This window comes from Camelus bactrianus, unplaced genomic scaffold, assembly GCF_048773025.1.
Source record: "Camelus bactrianus isolate YW-2024 breed Bactrian camel unplaced genomic scaffold, ASM4877302v1 HiC_scaffold_41, whole genome shotgun sequence".
Taxonomy (NCBI): domain Eukaryota; kingdom Metazoa; phylum Chordata; class Mammalia; order Artiodactyla; family Camelidae; genus Camelus; species Camelus bactrianus.
Genome location: NW_027413957.1, coordinates 7,065,861 through 7,085,711, shown reverse-complemented (window position 1 = coordinate 7,085,711; position 19,851 = coordinate 7,065,861).

The window sequence follows — 19,851 nt, the reverse complement described above, 5'->3', positions numbered from 1 at the left end:
GTGTCTTCCCAGAGTCCCTCCCTGTGCGGGCTGCCGGGGAAAGGAGGGGGTTGTGCTGGAAACGCAGGTAGCATCTAGTGCCTCCCCATGGACAGGGGAGGTATTTAGCGGACTTCCACCTGCCAGGGAACACCTGTGACACAAGGCAGCTGCGTGGTGGGCGGCCCTAAAACTCACCCACACAGTCATCCGTGTTCCGGAATTCTGAGTGTGGGGAGGTTCCGTCTTCTGTCTGCAGCACCCGGGATCTCCTAGGAGCCCTTCGAGTGTCTTCCCTGAATCCCTCCCACTGCGGGCTGCCGGGGAAAGGCGGGGGTTGGGCTGGAAAAGCAGGTAGCATCTAGTGCCTCCCCATGGACAAGGGAGGTAATTAGCGGACTTCACCCTGCCAGGGAACACCTGTGACACCAGGCAGCTGCGTGGAGGGCGGCCCCGAACCTCCCCCACACAGTCATCCGTGTTCCGGAATTCTGAGTGTGGGGAGGTTCCGTCTTATGTCTGCAGCACCCGGGATCTCCTAGGAGCCCTTCGAGAGTCTTCCCCGAGTCCCTCACAGTGCGGGGATCCAGGGAAAGGCGGGGGTTGGGCTGAAAACGCAGGTAGCATCTAGTGCCTCCCCATGGACAGGGGAGGTAATTAGCGGACTTCCCCCTGCCAGGGAACACCTGTGACACCAGGCAGCTGCGTGGAGTGCGGCCACGAACCTCCCCCACACAGTCAGCCGTGTTCAGGAATTCTGAGTGTGGGGAGGTTCCGTCTTATGTCTGCAGCACCCTGGTTCACCTAGGAGCCCTTCGAGTGTCTTCCCCCAGTCCCTCACTGTGCGGGCTGCCGGGGAATGGCGGGGGTTGGGTTGGAAAAGCAGGTAGCATCTTGTGCCTCCCCATGGACAAGGGAGGTAATTAGCGGACTTACCCCTGCCAGGGAACACCTGTGACACCATGCAGCTTCGTGGAGGGCGGCCCCGTACCTCCCCCACACAGTCAACCGTGTTCCGGAATTCTGAGTGTGGGGAGGTTCCGTCTTCTGTCTGCAGCACCCGGGATCTATTAGGAGCCCTTCGAGTGTCTTCCCAGAGTCCCTCCCTGTGCGGGCTGCCGGGGAAAGGAGGGGGTTGTGCTGGAAACGCAGGTAGCATCTAGTGCCTCCCCATGGACAGAGGAGGTAATTAGCGGACTTCCCCCTGCCAGGGAACACCTGTGACACAAGGCAGCTGCGTGGAGGGCGGCCCCGAACCTCCCCACACAGTCATCCGTGTTCCGGAATTCTGAGTGTGGGGAGATTCCGTCTTCTGTCTGCAGCACACGGGATCTCCAAGGAGCCCTTCGAGTGTCTTCCCCGAATCCCTCCCACTGCGGGCTGCCGGGGAAAGGGGGGGGTTGGGCTGGAAACTCAGGTAGCATCTAGTGCCTCCCCATGGACAGGGGAGGTAATTAGCGGACTTCACCCTGCCAGGGAACACCTGTGACACCAGGCAGCTGCGTGGATTGCGGCCCCGAACCTCCCCCACAGTCAGTCGTGTTCCGGAATTCTGAGTGTGGGGAGGTTCCGTCTTCTGTCTGCAGCACCCGGGTTCACCTAGGAGCCCTTCGAGTGTCTTCCCCCAGTCCCTCACTTTGCGAGCTGCCGTGGAATGGCGGAGGTTGGGCTGGAAAAGCAGGTAGCATCTTGTGCCTCCCCATGGACAATGGAGGTAATTAGCGGACTTCCCCCTGCCAGGGAACACCTGTGACACCAGGCAGCTGCGTGGAGGGCGGCCCCGAACCTCCCCCACACAGTCAACCGTGTTCCGGAATTCTGAGTGTGGGGAGGTTCCGTCTTCTGTCTGCAGCACCCGGGATCTCCTAGGAGCCTTTCGAGAGTCATCCCCGAGTCCCTCCCAGTGCGGGCATCCAGGGAAAGGCGGGGTTTGGGCTGGAAAAGCAGGTAGCATCCAGTGCCTCCCAATGGACAGGGGAGGTAATTAGCGGACTTCCCCCTGCCAGGGAACACCTGTGACACCAGGCAGCTGCGTGGAGTGCGGCCCTAAACCTCACCCACACAGTCACACGTGTTCCGGAATTCTGAGTGTGGGGAGGTTCCGTCTTCCCTCTGCAGCACCCGGGTTCTCCTAGGAGCCTTTCGAGTGTCTTCCCCCAGTCCCTCACTTTGCAGGCTGCCGGTGAAAGGAGGGGGTTGGGCTGGAAAATCAGGTAGCATCTTGTGCCTCCCCATGGACAAGGGAGGTAATTAGCGGACTTCCCCCTGCCAGGGAACACCTGTGACACCAGGCAGCTGCGTGGTGGGCGGCCCCGAACCTCCCCCACACAGTCACCCGTGTTCAGGAATTCTGAGTGTGGGGAGGTTCCGTCTTCTGTCTGCAGCACCCGGGATCTCCTAGGAGCCCTTCGAGTGTCTTCCCCGAATCCCTCCCACTGCGGGCTGCCGGTGAAAGGAGGGGGTTTTGCTGGAAAAGCAGGTAGCATCTTGTGCCTCCCCATGGACAGGGGAGGTAATTAGCGGACTTCCCCCTGCCAGGGAACACCTGTGACACCAGGCAGCTGCGTGGAGGGCGGCCCCGAACCTCCCCCACACAGTCAGCCGTGTTCCGGAATTCTGAGTGTGGGGAGGTTCCGTCTTCTGTCTGCAGCACCCGGGATCTCCTAGGAGCCCTTCGAGTGTCTTCCCCGAATCCCTCCCACTGCGGGCTGCCGGGGAAAGGCGGGGGTTGGGCTGGAAACTCAGGTAGCATCTAGTGCCTCCCCATGGACAGGGGAGGTAATTAGCGGACTTCCACCTGCCAGGGAACACCTGTGACACAAGGCATCTGCGTGGAGGGCGGCCCCGATCCTCCCCCACACAGTCATCCGTGTTCCGGAATTCTGAGTGTGGGGAGGTTCCGTCTTCTGTCTGCAGCACCCGGGTTCTCCTAGGAGCCTTTCGAGTGTCTTCCCCCACTCCCTCCCTGTGCGGGCTGCCAGGGAAAGGCGGGGGTTGGGCTGGAACAGCAGGTAGCATCTTGTGCCTCCCCATGGACAAGGGAGGTAATTAGCGGACTTCCACCTTCCAGGGAACACCTGTGACACCAGGCTGCTGCGTGGAGGGCGGCCCCGAACCTCCCCCACACAGTCAGCCGTGTTCCGGAATTCTGAGTTTGGGGAGGTTCCGTCTTATGTCTGCAGCACCCGGGTTCACCTAGGAGCCCTTCGAGTGTCTTCACCCAGTCCCTCACTGTGCGGGCTGCCGGGGAATGGCGGAGGTTGGGCTGGAAAAGCAGGTAGCATCTTGTGCCTCCCCTTGGACAAAGGAGGTAATTAGCGGACTTCCCCCTGCCAGGGAACACCTGTGACACCAGGCAGCTGCGTGGAGGGCGGCCCCGAACCTCCCCCACACAGTCAACCGTGTTCCGGAATTCTGAGTGTGGGGAGGTTCCGTCTTCTGTCTGCAGCACCCGGGATCTCCTAGGAGCCCTTCGATTGTCTTCCCAGAGTCCCTCCCTGTGCGGGCTGCCGGGGAAAGGAGGGGGTTGTGCTGGAAACGCAGGTAGCATCTAGTGCCTCCCCATGGACAGGGGAGGTAATTAGCGGACTTCCACCTGCCAGGGAACACCTGTGACACCAGGCATCTGCGTGGAGGACGGCCCCGAACCTCTCCCACACAGTCATTCGTGTTCCGGAATTCTGAGTGTGGGGAGGTTCCGTCTTCTGTCTGCAGAACCCGGGATCTCCTAGGAGCCCTTCGAGAGTCTTCCCCGAGTCCCTCCCAGTGCGGTCATCAAGGGAAAGGCGGGGTTTGGGCTGGAAAAGCAGGTAGCATCTAGTGCCTCCCCATGGACAGGGGAGGTAATTAGCGGACTTCCCCCTGCCAGAGAACACCTGTGACACCAGGCAGCTGCGTGGAGTGCGGCCCTAAACCTCACCCACACAGTCACACGTGTTCCGGAATTCTGAGTGTGGGGAGGTTCCGTCTTCCCTCTGCAGCACCCGGGTTCTCCTAGGATCCTTTCGAGTGTCTTCCCCCAGTCCCTCACTTTGCGGGCTGCCGGTGAAAGGAGGGGGTTGGGCTGGAAAATCAGGTAGCATCTTGTGCCTCCCCATGGACAAGGGAGGTAATTAGCGGACTTCCCCCTGCCAGGGAACACCTGTGACACCAGGCAGCTGCGTGGAGGGCGGCCCCGAACCTCCCCCACACAGTCAGCCGTGTTCCGGAATTCTGAGTGTGGGGAGGTTCCGTCTTCTGTCTGCAGCACCTGGGATCTCCTAGGAGCCCTTCGAGTGTCTTCCCCGAATCCCTCCCACTGCGGGCTGCCGGGGAAAGGCGGGGGTTGGGCTGGAAACTCAGGTAGCATCTAGTGCCTCCCCATGGACAGGGGAGGTAATTAGCGGAATTCCCCCTGCCAGGGAACACCTGTGACACCAGGCAGCTGCGTGCGGGGCGGCCCCGAACCTCCCCAACACAGTCAGCCGTGTTCGGTATTCTGAGTGTGGGGAGGTTCCGTCTTATGTCTGCAGCACCCGGGTTCACCTAGGAGCCCTTCGAGTGTCTTCCCCCAGTCCCTCACTGTGCGGGCTGCCGGGGAATGGCGGGGGTAGGGCTGGAAAAGCAGGTAGCATCTTGTGACTCCCCATGGACAAGGGAGGTAATTAGCGGACTTCCCCCTGCCAGGGAACACCTGTGACACCAGGCAGCTGCGTGGAGGGCGGCCCCGAACCTCCCCCACACAGTCAACCGTGTTCCGGAATTCTGAGTGTGGGGAGGTTTCGTCTTCTGTCTGCAGCACCCGGGTTCTCCTAGGAGCCCTTCGAGTGTCTTCCCAGAGTCCCTCCCTTTGCGGGCTGTCGGGGAAAGGAGGGGGTTTTGCTGGAAACGCAGGTAGCATCTAGTGCCTCCCCATGGACAGGGGAGGTAATTAGCGGACTTCCACCTGCCAGGGAACACCTGTGACACCAGGCAGCTGCGTGGAGGGCGGCCCCGAACCTCCCCCACACAGTCATCCGTGTTCCGGAATTCTGAGTGTGGGGAGGTTCCGTCTTCTGTCTGCAGCACCCGGGTTCTCCTAGGAGCCTTTCGAGTGTCTTCCCCCAGTCCCTTCCTGTGCGGGCTGCCGGGGAAAGGCGGGGGTTGGGCTGGAATAGCAGGTAGCATCTTGTGCCTCCCCATGGACAAGGGAGGTCATTAGCGGAATTCCCCCTGCCAGGGAACACCTGTGACACCAGGCAGCTGCGTGGAGGGTGGCCCCGAACCTCCCCCACACAGTCAGCCATGTTCCGGAATTCTGAGTGTGGGGAGGTTCCGTCTTATGTCTGCAGCACCCGGGTTCACCTAGGAGCACTTCGAGTGTCTTCCCCCAGTCCCTCACTGTGCGGGCTGCCGGGCAATGGCGGAGGTTGGGCTGGAAAAGCAGGTAGCATCTTGTGCCACCCCATGGACAAGGGAGGTAATTAGCGGACTTCCCTCTGCCAGGGAACACTTGTGACACCAGGCAGCTGCGTGGAGGGCGGCCCCGAACCTCCCCCACACAGTCAACCGTGTTCCGGAATTCTGAGTGTGGGGAGGTTCCGTCTTCTGTCTGCAGCACCCGGGATTTCCTAGGAGCCCTTCGAGTGTCTTCCCAGAGTCCCTCCCTGTGCGGGCTGCCGGGGAAAGGAGGGGGTTTTGCTGGAAACGCAGGTTGCATCTAATGCCTCCCCATGGACAGGGGAGGTAATTAGCGGACTTCCACCTGCCAGGGAACACCTGTGACACCAGGCAGCTGCGTGGAGGGCGGCCCCGAACCTTCCCCACACAGTCAGCCGTGTTCCGGAATTCTGAGTGTGAGGAGGTTCCGTCTTACATCTGCAGCACCCGGGATCTCCTAGGAGCCCTTCGAGAGTCTTCCCCGAGTCCCTCCCAGTGTGGGCAGCCAGGGAAAGGCGGGAGTTGGGCTGGAAACGCAGGTAGCATCTAGTGCCTCCCCATGGACAGGGGTGGTAATTAGCGGAATTCCCCCTGCCAGGGAACACCTGTGACACCAGGCAGCTTCGTGGAGTGCGGCCCTAAACCTCACCCACACAGTCACACATGTTCCGGAATTCTGAGTGTGGGGAGGTTCCGTCTTCTGTCTGCAGCACCCGGGTTCTCCTAGGAGCCTTTCGAGTGTCTTCCCCCAATCCCTCCCTTTGCGGGCTGCCGGGGAAAGGAGGGGGTTGGGCTGGAAAAGCAGGTAGCATCTTGTGCCTCCCCATGGACAAGGGAGGTAATTAGCGGACTTCCCCCTGCCAGGGAACACCTGTGACACCAGGCAGCTGCGTGGAGGGCGGCCCCGAACCTCCCCCACACAGTCAGCCGTGTTCCGGAATTCTGAGTGTGGGGAGGTTCCGTCTTCTGTCTGCAGCACCCGGGATCTCCTAGGAGCCCTTCGAGTGTCTTCCCCGAATCCCTCTCACTGCGGTCTGCCGGTGAAAGGCGGGGGTTGGGCTGGAAACTGAGGTAGCATCTAGTGCCTCCCCATGGACAGGGGAGGTAATTAGCGGACTTCCCCCTGCCAGGGAACACCTGTGACACCAGGCAGCTGCGTGCAGGGCGGCCCCGAACCTCCCCCACACAGTCACACGTGTTCCGGAATTCTGAGTGTGGGGAGGTTCCGTCTTATGTCTGCAGCACCCGGGTTCACCTAGGAGCCCTTCGAGTGTCTTCCCCCAGTCCCTCACTGTGCGGGCTGAAGGGGAATGGCGGAGGTTGGGTTTTAAAAGCAGGTAGCATCTTGTGCCTCCCCATGCACAAGGGAGGTAATTAGCGGACTTCCCCCTGCCAGGGAATACCTGTGACACCAGGCAGCTGCGTGGAGGGCGGCCCCGAACATCCCCCACACAGTCAACCGTGTTCCGGAATTCTGAGTGTGGGGAGGTTCCGTCTTCTGTCTGCAGCACCCGGGATCTCCTAGTAGCCCTTCGAGTCTCTTCCCCGAATCCCTCCCTCTGCGGGCTGCCGGGGAAATGCGGGGGTTGGGCTGGAAACTCAGGTAGCATCTAGTGCCTCCCCATGGACAGGGGAGGTAATTAGCGGACTTCCCCCTGCCAGGGAACACCTGTGACACCAGGCAGCTGCGTGGAGGGCGGCCCCGAACCTCCCCCACACAGTCAGCCGTGTTCCGGAATTCTGAGTGTGGGGAGGTTCCGTCATCTGTCTGCAGCACCCGGGATCTCCTAGGAGCCTTTCGAGTGTCTTCCCCCAGTCCCTCACTGTGCGGGCTGCCGGGGAATGACGGAGGTTGGGCTGGAAAAGCAGGTAGCATCTTGTGCCTCCCCATGGACAAGGGAGGTAATTAGCGGACTTCCCCCTGCCAGGGAACACCTGTGACACCAGGCAGCTGCGTGGAGGGCGGCCCCGAACCTCCCCCAAACAGTCAACCGTGTTCCGGAATTCTGAGTGTGGGGAGGTTCCGTCTTCTGTCTGCAGCACCCGGGATCTCCTAGGAGCCCTTCGAGTTTCTTCCCAGAGTCTCTCCCTGTGCGGGCTGCCGGGGAAAGGAGGGGGCTGTGCTGGAAACGCAGGTAGCATCTAGTGCCTCCCCATGGACAGGGGAGGTAATTAGCGGACTTCCCCCTGCCAGGGAACACCTGTGACACCAGGCAGCTGCGTGGAGGGCGGCCCCGAACCTCCCCCAAACTGTCAGCCGTGTTCCGGAATTCTGAGTGTGGGGAGGTTCCGTCATCTGTCTGCAGCACCCGGGATCTCCTAGTAGCCTTTCCAGTCTCTTCCCCGAATCCCTCCCACTGCGGGCTGCCGGGGAAAGGCGGGGGTTGGGCTGGAAACTCAGGTAGCATCTAGTGCCTCCCCATGGACAGGGGAGGTAATTAGCGGACTTCCCCCTGCCAGGGAACACCTGTGACACAAGACAGCTGCGTGGAGGGCGGCACCGAACCTCCCCCACACAGTCATCCGTGTTCCGGAATTCTGAGTGTGGGGAGGTTCCGTCTTCTGTCTGCAGCACCCGGGTTCTCCTAGGAGCCTTTCGATTGTCTTCCCCCAGTCCCTCCCTTTGCGGGCTGTCGGGAAAGGCGGGGGTTGGGCTGGAAAAGCAGGTAGCATCTTTTGCCTCCCCATGGACAAGGGAGGTAATTAGCGGACTTCCCCCTGCCAGGGAACACCTGTGACACCAGGCAGCTGCGTGGAGGGCGGCCCCGAACCTCCCCCACACAGTCAGCCGTGTTCAGGAATTCTGAGTGTGGGGAGGTTCCGTCATCTGTCTGCAGCACCCGGGATCTCCTAGGAGCCCTTCGAGTGTCTTCCCCGAATCCCTCCCAATGCGGGCTGCCGGGGAAAGGCGGGGGTTGGGCTGGAAACGCAGGTAGCATCTAGTACCTCCCCATGGACAGGGGAGGTAATTAGCCGACTTCCCCCTTCCAGAGAAACCTGTGACACCAGGCAGCTGCGTGTAGGGCGGCCCCGAACCTCCCCCACACAGTCAGCCGTGTTCCGGAATTCTGAGTGTGGGGAGGTTCCGTCTTATGTCTGCAGCACCCGGGTTCACCTAGGAGCCCTTCGAGTGTCTTCCCCCAGTCCCTCACTGTGCGGGCTGCCGGGGAATGACGGAGGTAGGGCTGGAAAAGCAGGTAGCATCTTGTGCCTCCCCATGGACAAGGGAGGTAATTAGCGGATTTCCCCTGCCAGGGAACACCTGTGACACCAGGCAGCTGCGTGGAGGGCGGCCCCGAACCTCCCCCACACAGTCAACCGTGTTCCGGAATTCTGAGTGTGGGGAGGTTTCGTCTTCTGTCTGCAGCACCCGGGTTCTCCTAGGAGCCCTTCGAGTGTCTTCCCTGAATCCCTCCCACTGCGGGCTGCCGGGGAAAGGCGGGGGTTGGGCTGGAAAAGCAGGTAGCATCTAGTGCCTCCCCATGGACAAGGGAGGTAATTAGCGGACTTCACCCTGCCAGGGAACACCTGTGACACCAGGCAGCTGCGTGGAGGGCGGCCCCGAACCTCCCCCACACAGTCAGCCGTGTTCAGGAATTCTGAGTGTGGGGAGGTTCCGTCATCTGTCTGCAGCACCCGGGATCTCCTAGGAGCCCTTCGAGTGTCTTCCCCGAATCCCTCCCAATGCGGGCTGCCGGGGAAAGGCGGGGGTTGGGCTGGAAACGCAGGTAGCATCTAGTACCTCCCCATGGACAGGGGAGGTAATTAGCCGACTTCCCCCTTCCAGAGAAACCTGTGACACCAGGCAGCTGCGTGTAGGGCGGCCCCGAACCTCCCCCACACAGTCAGCCGTGTTCCGGAATTCTGAGTGTGGGGAGGTTCCGTCTTATGTCTGCAGCACCCGGGTTCACCTAGGAGCCCTTCGAGTGTCTTCCCCCAGTCCCTCACTGTGCGGGCTGCCGGGGAATGACGGAGGTAGGGCTGGAAAAGCAGGTAGCATCTTGTGCCTCCCCATGGACAAGGGAGGTAATTAGCGGATTTCCCCTGCCAGGGAACACCTGTGACACCAGGCAGCTGCGTGGAGTGCGGCCACGAACCTCCCCCACACAGTCAGCCGTGTTCAGGAATTCTGAGTGTGGGGAGGTTCCGTCTTATGTCTGCAGCACCCTGGTTCACCTAGGAGCCCTTCGAGTGTCTTCCCCCAGTCCCTCACTGTGCGGGCTGCCGGGGAATGGCGGGGGTTGGGTTGGAAAAGCAGGTAGCATCTTGTGCCTCCCCATGGACAAGGGAGGTAATTAGCGGACTTACCCCTGCCAGGGAACACCTGTGACACCATGCAGCTTCGTGGAGGGCGGCCCCGTACCTCCCCCACACAGTCAACCGTGTTCCGGAATTCTGAGTGTGGGGAGGTTCCGTCTTCTGTCTGCAGCACCCGGGATCTATTAGGAGCCCTTCGAGTGTCTTCCCAGAGTCCCTCCCTGTGCGGGCTGCCGGGGAAAGGAGGGGGTTGTGCTGGAAACGCAGGTAGCATCTAGTGCCTCCCCATGGACAGAGGAGGTAATTAGCGGACTTCCCCCTGCCAGGGAACACCTGTGACACAAGGCAGCTGCGTGGAGGGCGGCCCCGAACCTCCCCACACAGTCATCCGTGTTCCGGAATTCTGAGTGTGGGGAGATTCCGTCTTCTGTCTGCAGCCCCCGGGATCTCCAAGGAGCCCTTCGAGTGTCTTCCCCGAATCCCTCCCACTGCGGGCTGCCGGGGAAAGGGGGGGGTTGGGCTGGAAACTCAGGTAGCATCTAGTGCCTCCCCATGGACAGGGGAGGTAATTAGCGGACTTCACCCTGCCAGGGAACACCTGTGACACCAGGCAGCTGCGTGGATGGCGGCCCCGAACCTCCCCCACAGTCAGTCGTGTTCCGGAATTCTGAGTGTGGGGAGGTTCCGTCTTCTGTCTGCAGCACCCGGGTTCACCTAGGAGCCCTTCGAGTGTCTTCCCCCAGTCCCTCACTTTGCGAGCTGCCGTGGAATGGCGGAGGTTGGGCTGGAAAAGCAGGTAGCATCTTGTGCCTCCCCATGGACAATGGAGGTAATTAGCGGACTTCCCCCTGCCAGGGAACACCTGTGACACCAGGCAGCTGCGTGGAGGGCGGCCCCGAACCTCCCCCACACAGTCAACCGTGTTCCGGAATTCTGAGTGTGGGGAGGTTCCGTCTTCTGTCTGCAGCACCCGGGATCTCCTAGGAGCCTTTCGAGAGTCATCCCCGAGTCCCTCCCAGTGCGGGCATCCAGGGAAAGGCGGGGTTTGGGCTGGAAAAGCAGGTAGCATCCAGTGCCTCCCAATGGACAGGGGAGGTAATTAGCGGACTTCCCCCTGCCAGGGAACACCTGTGACACCAGGCAGCTGCGTGGAGTGCGGCCTTAAACCTCACCCACACAGTCACACGTGTTCCGGAATTCTGAGTGTGGGGAGGTTCCGTCTTCACTCTGCAGCACCCGGGATCTCCTAGGAGCCCTTCGAGTGTCTTCCCCGAATCCCTCCCACTGCGGGCTGCCGGGGAAAAGCGGGGGTTGGGCTGGAAACCCAGGTAGCATCTAGTGCCTCCCCATGGACAGGGGAGGAAATTAGCGGACTTCCCCCTGCCAGGGAACACCTGTGACAACAGGCAGCTGCGTGGATGGCGGCCCCGAACCTCCCCCACACAGTCAGCCGTTTTCCGGAATTCTGAGTGTGGGGAGGTTCCGTCTTATGTCTGCAGCACCCGGGTTCACCTAGGAGCCCTTCGAGTGACTTCCCCCAGTCCCTCACTTTGAGGGCTGCCGGGGAAAGGAGGGGGTTGGGCTGGAATTGCAGGTAGCATCTTGTGCCTCCCCATGGACAAGGGAGGAATTAGCGGACTTCCCCCTGCCAGGGAACACCTGTGACACCAGGCAGCTGCGTGGAGGGCGGCCCCGAACCTCCCCCACACAGTCAACCGTGTTCCGGAATTCTGAATGTGGGGAGGTTCCGTCTTCTGTCTGCAGCACCCGGGATGTCCTAGGAGCCCTTCGAGTGTCTTCCCAGAGTCCCTCCCTGTGCGGGCTGCCGGGGAAAGGAGGGGGTTGTCCTGGAAACGCAGGTAGCATCTAGTGCCTCCCCATGGACAGGGGAGGTAATTAGCGGAATTCCACCTGCCAGGGAACACCTGTGACACAAGGCAGCTGCGTGGAGGGCGGCCCCAAACCTCCCCCACACAGTCATCCGTGTTCCGGAATTCTGAGAGTGGGGAGGTTCCGTCTTCTGTCTGCAGCACGCGGGATCTCCTAGGAGCCCTTCGAGAGTCTTCCCCGAGTCCCTCCCAGTGCAGGCAGCGGGGGAACTGCGGGGGTTGGGCTGGAAACTCAGGTAGTATCTAGTGCCTGCCCATGGAAAGGGGAGGTAATTAGCGGTCTTCCCCCTGCCAGGGAACACCTGTGACACCAGGCAGCTGCGTGGAGTGCGGCCCTAAACCTCACCCACACAGTCACACGTGTTCCGGAATTCTGAGTGTGGGGAGGTTCCGTCTTCCCTCTGCAGCACCCGGGTTCTCCTAGGAGCCTTTCGAGTGTCTTCCCCCAGTCCCTCACTTTGCAGGCTGCCGGTGAAAGGAGGGGGTTGGGCTGGAAAATCAGGTAGCATCTTGTGCCTCCCCATGGACAAGGGAGGTAATTAGCGGACTTCCCCCTGCCAGGGAACACCTGTGACACCAGGCAGCTGCGTGGTGGGCGGCCCCGAACCTCCCCCACACAGTCACCCGTGTTCAGGAATTCTGAGTGTGGGGAGGTTCCGTCTTCTGTCTGCAGCACCCGGGATCTCCTAGGAGCCCTTCGAGTGTCTTCCCCGAATCCCTCCCACTGCGGGCTGCCGGTGAAAGAAGGGGGTTTTGCTGGAAAAGCAGGTAGCATCTTGTGCCTCCCCATGGACAGGGGAGGTAATTAGCGGACTTCCCCCTGCCAGGGAACACCTGTGACACCAGGCAGCTGCGTGGAGGGCGGCCCCGAACCTCCCCCACACAGTCAGCCGTGTTCCGGAATTCTGAGTGTGGGGAGGTTCCGTCTTCTGTCTGCAGCACCCGGGATCTCCTAGGAGCCCTTCGAGTGTCTTCCCCGAATCCCTCCCACTGCGGGCTGCCGGGGAAAGGCGGGGGTTGGGCTGGAAACTCAGGTAGCATCTAGTGCCTCCCCATGGACAGGGGAGGTAATTAGCGGACTTCCACCTGCCAGGGAACACCTGTGACACAAGGCATCTGCGTGGAGGGCGGCCCCGATCCTCCCCCACACAGTCATCCGTGTTCCGGAATTCTGAGTGTGGGGAGGTTCCGTCTTCTGTCTGCAGCACCCGGGTTCTCCTAGGAGCCTTTCGAGTGTCTTCCCCCACTCCCTCCCTGTGCGGGCTGCCAGGGAAAGGCGGGGGTTGGGCTGGAACAGCAGGTAGCATCTTGTGCCTCCCCATGGACAAGGGAGGTAATTAGCGGACATCCACCTTCCAGGGAACACCTGTGACACCAGGCTGCTGCGTGGAGGGCGGCCCCGAACCTCCCCCACACAGTCAGCCGTGTTCCGGAATTCTGAGTTTGGGGAGGTTCCGTCTTATGTCTGCAGCACCCGGGTTCACCTAGGAGCCCTTCGAGTGTCTTCACCCAGTCCCTCACTGTGCGGGCTGCCGGGGAATGGCGGAGGTTGGGCTGGAAAAGCAGGTAGCATCTTGTGCCTCCCCTTGGACAAAGGAGGTAATTAGCGGACTTCCCCCTGCCAGGGAACACCTGTGACACCAGGCAGCTGCGTGGAGGGCGGCCCCGAACCTCCCCCACACAGTCAACCGTGTTCCGGAATTCTGAGTGTGGGGAGGTTCCGTCTTCTGTCTGCAGCACCCGGGATCTCCTAGGAGCCCTTCGATTGTCTTCCCAGAGTCCCTCCCTGTGCGGGCTGCCGGGGAAAGGAGGGGGTTGTGCTGGAAACGCAGGTAGCATCTAGTGCCTCCCCATGGACAGGGGAGGTAATTAGCGGACTTCCACCTGCCAGGGAACACCTGTGACACCAGGCATCTGCGTGGAGGACGGCCCCGAACCTCTCCCACACAGTCATTCGTGTTCCGGAATTCTGAGTGTGGGGAGGTTCCGTCTTCTGTCTGCAGAACCCGGGATCTCCTAGGAGCCCTTCGAGAGTCTTCCCCGAGTCCCTCCCAGTGCGGTCATCAAGGGAAAGGCGGGGTTTGGGCTGGAAAAGCAGGTAGCATCTAGTGCCTCCCCATGGACAGGGGAGGTAATTAGCGGACTTCCCCCTGCCAGAGAACACCTGTGACACCAGGCAGCTGCGTGGAGTGCGGCCCTAAACCTCACCCACACAGTCACACGTGTTCCGGAATTCTGAGTGTGGGGAGGTTCCGTCTTCCCTCTGCAGCACCCGGGTTCTCCTAGGAGCCTTTCGAGTGTCTTCCCCCAGTCCCTCACTTTGCGGGCTGCCGGTGAAAGGAGGGGGTTGGGCTGGAAAATCAGGTAGCATCTTGTGCCTCCCCATGGACAAGGGAGGTAATTAGCGGACTTCCCCCTGCCAGGGAACACCTGTGACACCAGGCAGCTGCGTGGAGGGCGGCCCCGAACCTCCCCCACACAGTCAGCCGTGTTCCGGAATTCTGAGTGTGGGGAGGTTCCGTCTTCTGTCTGCAGCACCTGGGATCTCCTAGGAGCCCTTCGAGTGTCTTCCCCGAATCCCTCCCACTGCGGGCTGCCGGGGAAAGGCGGGGGTTGGGCTGGAAACTCAGGTAGCATCTAGTGCCTCCCCATGGACAGGGGAGGAAATTAGCGGACTTCCCCCTGCCAGGGAACACCTGTGACACCAGGCAGCTGCGTGGATGGCGGCCCCGAACCTCCCCCACACAGTCAGCCGTTTTCCGGAATTCTGAGTGTGGGGAGGTTCCGTCTTATGTCTGCAGCACCCGGGTTCACCTAGGAGCCCTTCGAGTGACTTCCCCCAGTCCCTCACTGTGGGGGCTGCCGGGGAAAGGAGGGGGTTGGGCTGGAATAGCAGGTACCATCTAGTGCCTCCCCAAGGACAGGGGAGGTAATTAGTGGAATTCCCCCTGCCAGGGAACACCTGTGAAACCAGGCAGCTGCGTGGAGTGCGGCCCTAAACCTCACCCACACAGTCACACGTGTTCCGGAATTCTGAGTGTGGGGAGGTTCCGTCTTCTGTCTGCAGCACCCGGGTTCTCCTAGGAGCCTTTCGAGGGTCTTCCCCCAGTCCCTCCCTTTGCGGGCTACCGGGGAAAGGAGGGGGTTGGGCTGGAAAAGCAGGTAGCATCTTGTGCCTCCCCATGGACAAGGGACGTAATTAGCGGACTTCCCCCTGCCAGGGAACACCTGTGACACCAGGCAGCTGCGTGGAGGGCGGCCGCGAACCTCCCCCACACAGTCAGCCGTGTTCCGGAATTCTGAGTGTGGGGAGGTTCCGTCTTCTGTCTGCAGCACCCGGGATCTCCTAGGAGCCCTTCGAGTGTCTTCCCCGAATCCCTCTCACTGCGGGCTGCCGGTGAAAGGCGGGGGTTGGGCTGGAAACTCAGGTAGCATCTAGTGCCTCCCCATGGACAGGGGAGGAATTTAGCGGACTTCCCCCTGCCAGGGAACACCTGTGACACCAGGCAGCTGCGTGGAGGGCGGCCCCGAACCTCCCCCACACAGTCAGCCGTGTTCCGGAATTCTGAGTGTGGGGAGGTTCCGTCTTATGTCTGCAGCACCCGGGATCTCCTAGGAGCCCTTCGATAGTCTTCCCCGAGTCCCACCCAGTGCGGGCATCCAGGGAAAGGCGGGGTTTGGGCTGGAAAAGCAGGTAGCATCAAGTGCCTCCCCATGGACAGGGGAGGTAATTAGCGGACTTCCCCCTGCCAGGGAACACCTGTGACACCAGGCAGCTGCGTGGAGTGCGGCCCTAAACCTCACCCACACAGTCACACGTGTTCCGGAATTCTGAGTGTGGGGAGGTTCCGTCTTCCCTCTGCAGCACCCGGGTTCTCCTAGGAGCCTTTCGAGTGTCTTCCCACAGTCCATCACTTTGCGGGCTGCCGGTGAAAGGAGGGGGTTGGGCTGGAAAATCAGGTAGCATCTTGTGCCTCCCCATGGACAAGGGAGGTAATTAGCGGACTTCCCCCTGCCAGGGAACACCTGTGACACCAGGCAGCTGCGTGGAGGACGGCACCGAACCTCCCCCACACAGTCACCCGTTTTCAGGAATTCTTAGTGTGGGGAGGTTACGTCTTCTGTCTGCAGCACCCGGGATCTCCTAGGAGCCCTTCGAGTGTCTTCCCCGAATCCCTCCCACTGCGGGCTGCCGGTGAAAGGAGGGGGTTTTGCTGGAAAAGCAGGTAGCATCTTGTGCCTCCCCATGGACAGGGGAGGTAATTAGCGGACTTCCCCCTGCCAGGGAACACCTGTGACACCAGGCAGCTGCGTGGAGGGCGGCCCCGAACCTCCCCCACACAGTCAGCCGTTTTCCGGGATTCTGAGTGTGGGGAGGTTCCGTCTTCTGTCTGCAGCACCCGGGATCTCCTAGGAGCCCTTCGAGTGTCTTCCCCGAATCCCTCCCACTGCGGGCTGCCGGGGAAAGGCGGCTGTTGGGCTGGAAACTCAGGTAGCATCTAGTGCCTCCCCATGGACAGGGGAGGAAATTAGCGGACTTCCCCCTGCCAGGGAACACCTGTGATACCAGGCAGCTGCGTGGAGGGCGGCCCCGAACCTCCCCCACACAGTCAGCCGTTTTCCGGAATTCTGAGTGTGGGGAGGTTCCGTCTTATGTCTGCAGCACCCGGGTTCACCTAGGAGCCCTTCGTGTGACTTCCCCCAGTCCCTCACTGTGGGGGCTGCCGGGAAAAGGAGGGGGTTGGGCTGGAATAGCAGGTAGCATCTTGTGCCTCCCCATGGACAGGGGAGGTATTTAGCGGACTTCCCCCTGCCAGGGAACACCTGTGACATCAGGCAGCTTCGTGGAGGGCGGCAACGAACCTCCCCCACACAGTCAACCGTGTTCCGGAATTCTGAGTGTGGGGAGGTTCCGTCTTCTGTCTGCAGCACCCGGGATCTCCTAGGAGCCCTTCGAGTGTCTTCCCAGAGTCCCTCCCTTTGCGGGCTGCCGGGGAAAGGAGGGGGTTGTGCTGGAAACGCAGGTAGCATCTAGTGCCTCCCCATGGACAGGGGAGGTAATTAGAGGACTTCCACCTGCCAGGGAACACCTGTGACACCAGGCATCTGCGTGGAGGGCGGCCCCGAACCTTCCCCACACAGTCAGCCGTGTTCCGGAATTCTGAGTGTGGGGAGGTTCCGTCTTATATCTGCAGCACCCGGGATCTCCTAGGAGCCCTTCGAGAGTCTTCCCCGAGTCCCTCCCAGTGTGGGCAGCCAGGGAAAGGCGGGGGTTGGGCTGGAAACGCAGGTAGCATCTAGTGCCTCCCCAAGGACAGGGGAGGTAATTAGTGGAATTCCCCCTGCCAGGGAACACCTGTGACACCAGGCAGCTGCGTGGAGTGCGGCCCTAAACCTCACCCACACAGTCACACGTGTTCCGGAATTCTGAGTGTGGGGAGGTTCCCTCTTCTGTCTGCAGCACCCGGGTTCTCCTAGGAGCCTTTCGAGTGTCTTCCCCCAGTCCCTCCCTTTGCGGGCTGCCGGGGAAAGGAGGGGGTTGGGCTGGAAAAGCAGGTAGCATCTTGTGCCTCCCCATGGACAAGGGACGTAATTAGCGGACTTCCCCCTGCCAGGGAACACCTGTGACACCAGGCAGCTGCGTGGAGGGCGGCCGCGAACCTCCCCCACACAGTCAGCCGTGTTCCGGAATTCTGAGTGTGGGGAGGTTCCGTCTTCTGTCTGCAGCACCCGGGATCTCCTAGGAGCCCTTCGAGTGTCTTCCCCGAATCCCTCTCACTGCGGGCTGCCGGTGAAAGGCGGGGGTTGGGCTGAAAACTCAGGTAGCATCTAGTGCCTCCCCATGAACAGGGGAGGTAATTAGCGGACTTCCACCTGCCAGGGAACACCTGTGACACAAGGCAGCTGCGTGGAGGGCGGCCCCGAACCTCCCCCACACAGTCATCCGTGTTCCGGAATTCTGAGTGTGGGGAGGTTCCGTCTTCCCTCTGCAGCACCCGGGTTCTCCTAGGAGCTTTTCGAGTGTCTTCCCCCAGTCCCTCACTGTGCGGGCTGCCGGGGAAAGACGGGGGTTGGGCTGGAAAAGCAGGTAACATCTTGAACCTCCCCATGGACAAGGGAGGTAATTAGCGGACTTCCCCCTGCCAGGGAACACCTGTGACATCAGGCAGCTACGTGGAAGGCGGCCCCGAACCTCCCCAACACAGTCAGCCGTGTTTCGGCATTCTGAGTGTGGGGAGGTTCCGTCTTCTCTCTGCAGCACACGGGATCTCCTAGGAGCCCTTCGAGTGTCTTCCCCGAATCCATCCCACTGCGGGCTGCCGGGGAAAGGCGGGGGTTGGGCTGGAAACTCAGGTAGCATCTAGTGCCTCCCCATGGACAGGGGACGTAATTAGCGGACTTCCCCCTGCCAGGGAACACCTGTGACACCAGGCAGGTGCGTGGAGGGCGGCCCCTAACCTCCCCCACACAGTCATCCGTGTTCCGGAATTCTGAGTGTGGGGAGGTTCCGTCTTATGTCTGCAGCACCCGGGTTCACCTAGGAGCCCTTCGAGTGTCTTCCCCCAGTCCCTCACTGTGCGAGCTGTCGGGGAATGGCGGAGGTTGGGCTGGAAAAGCAGGTAGCATCTTGTGCCTCCCCATGGACAAGGGAGGTAATTAGCGGACTTCCCCCTGCCAGGGAACACCTGTGACACCAGGCAGCTGCGTGGAGGGCGGCCCCGAACCTCCCCCACACAGTCAGCCGTGTTCCGGAATTCTGAGTGTGGGGAGGTTCCGTCTTCTGTCTGCAGCACCCGGGATCTCCTAGGAGCCCTTCGAGTGTCTTCCCCGAATCCCTCCCACTGCGGGCTGCATGTGAAAGGCTGGGGTTGGGCTGGAAAAGCAGGTAGCATCTTGTGCCTCCCCATGGACAAGGGAGGTAATTAGCGGACTTCCCCCTGCCAGGGAACACCTGTGACACCAGGCAGCTGCATGGAGGGCGGCCCCGAACCTCCCCCACACAGTCAGCCGTGTTCCGGAATTCTGAGTGTGGGGAGGTTCCGTCTTCTGTCTGCAGCACCCGGGATCTCCTAGGATCCCTTCGAGTGTCTTCCCCGAATCCCTCGCACTGCGGGCTGCCGGTGAAAGGCGGGGGTTGGGCTGGAAACTCAGGTAGCATCTAGTGCCTCCCCATGGACAGGGGAGGTAATTAGCGGACTTCCCCCTGCCAGGGAACACCTGTGACACCAGGCAGCTGCGTGGATGGCGGCCCCGAACCTCCCCCACACAGTCAGCCGTTTTCCGGAATTCTGAGTGTGGGGAGGTTCCGTCTTATGTCTGCAGAACCCGGGTTCACCTAGGAGCCCTTCGAGTGACTTCCCCCAGTCCCTCACTGTGGGGGCTGCCGGGGAAAGGAGGGGGTTGGGCTGGAATAGCAGGTAGCATCTAGTGCCTCCCCAAGGACAGGGGAGGTAATTAGTGGAATTCCCCCTGCCAGGGAAAACCTGTGAAACCAGGCAGCTGCGTGGAGTGCGGCCCTAAACCTCACCCACACAGTCACACGTGTTCCGGAATTCTGAGTGTGGGGAGGTTCCGTCTTCTGTCTGCAGCACCCGGGTTCTCCTAGGAGCCTTTCGAGGGTCTTCTCCCAGTCCCTCCCTTTGCGGGCTCCCGGGGAAAGGAGGGGGTTGGGCTGGAAAAGCAGGTAGCATCTTGTGCCTCCCCATGGACAAGGGACGTAATTAGCGGACTTCCCCCTGCCAGGGAACACCTGTGACACCAGGCAGCTGCGTGGAGGGCGGCCGCGAACCTCCCCCACACAGTCAGCCGTGTTCCGGAATTCTGAGTGTGGGGAGGTTCCGTCTTCTGTCTGCAGCACCCGGGATCTCCTAGGAGCCCTTCGAGTGTCTTCCCCGAATCCCTCTCACTGCGGGCTGCCGGTGAAAGGCGGGGGTTGGGCTGGAAACTCAGGTAGCATCTAGTGCCTCCCCATGGACAGGGGAGGAATTTAGCGGACTTCCCCCTGCCAGGGAACACCTGTGACACCAGGCAGCTGCGTGGAGGGCGGCCCCGAACCTCCCCCACACAGTCAGCCGTGTTCCGGAATTCTGAGTGTGGGGAGGTTCCGTCTTATGTCTGCAGCACCCGGGATCTCCTAGGAGCCCTTCGATAGTCTTCCCCGAGTCCCTCCCAGTGCGGGCATCCAGGGAAAGGCGGGGTTTGGGCTGGAAAAGCAGGTAGCATCAAGTGCCTCCCCATGGACAGGGGAGGTAATTAGCGGACTTCCCCCTGCCAGGGAACACCTGTGACACCAGGCAGCTGCGTGGAGTGCGGCCCTAAACCTCACCCA